The sequence below is a fragment of the Sinocyclocheilus anshuiensis genome, unplaced genomic scaffold (genome assembly GCF_001515605.1).
Source record: "Sinocyclocheilus anshuiensis isolate Anshui unplaced genomic scaffold, SAMN03320099.WGS_v1.1 scaffold399, whole genome shotgun sequence".
Classification (NCBI taxonomy): Eukaryota; Metazoa; Chordata; class Actinopteri; order Cypriniformes; family Cyprinidae; genus Sinocyclocheilus; species Sinocyclocheilus anshuiensis.
Window position 1 is genome coordinate 891,776 of NW_015552570.1, and position 969 is coordinate 892,744.

Genomic DNA, 969 nt, shown 5'->3' on the forward strand with positions numbered 1-969 from the left:
TAGTGACCCCTAGAGGACGCAGTGTCTCGTTCCCTACTCAGGGAACCATGGTTACATAAGTAACCTGAGACGGTTTCCAGGTTCGTCTATAACGCAAAAAGAAAACAAACCGCCCTTAAAAACAAAGGTGGTAACAAATCCCACTTGTCTGCTGTTGTTGGCCCTGTTAAACCTGACTCAGATTAGGCTAGACTGGCCCGAAGAGCAAAGGAGAGGAAGACACTAAGCACAGCATGTTTATTTATGGATTAGACTTCAAAGAGCGTGAGAAGATGGCAGAAACAACTGTTCAAGGTCAGGCTACAGAGAACAGACCTCCATGACTGCATAGAGCTTAAAGCTATGGCTGGGAGATTACCTTGAAACAACTATCAGCGGAATAATGTTGTTATCATGCAAACTTACAGTGGGAGTTCAGATATCGTGAACAGAAAATTAACTGAATCATTTCAAATGATTTAAAACAAAAAATAAATAAAAATATAGCTGCAAGCAGCAATTGCGGGGCCAAGCACTCCAGAGGCAAAATGAGGAGCTAAGCATGGCATGGAGCATCAGACCAAATAGCATGATGCACCGAATCTAAAGAGACCTGTTTTGTGATTTTTGGCTAAACCATTCAGAAGTTATAAGCAAAAATATGCATTTTTTAAAATCTCCTGACCACTAGGGGGCATTGCGCCGAAACACTGCAGGTAGTCTCAGGTCATGCTTGTTATAACACACACCAAGTTTGGTCTCAATATGCAAAACCGTTGCGGAGATATAGCCTCACATCCACGGTGCTTGGCCCCTAATGAAGTTAAATAATAGATGAATATGAATGAAATAATAAAAATGAATAAAATACATAATTTTCAAAACATAAATAGCAGAAAAATAAATGAATACAAATTACTATAATAAAAAAATAATGTATTTAAAGTAAATGAACAATAAAATGTAATTATATAAAAAAAAGAATATATA

General features: G+C 37.5%; 1 protein-coding gene across 2 annotated transcripts in view; it reads right to left on the reverse strand.

The window, feature by feature from the left end:
- The window catches only part of LOC107665047 (pappalysin-1-like), an 85,031-nt gene that overhangs the window by 12,127 nt on the left and 71,935 nt on the right, over nucleotides 1-969 (reverse strand). The window lies entirely within an intron of this gene.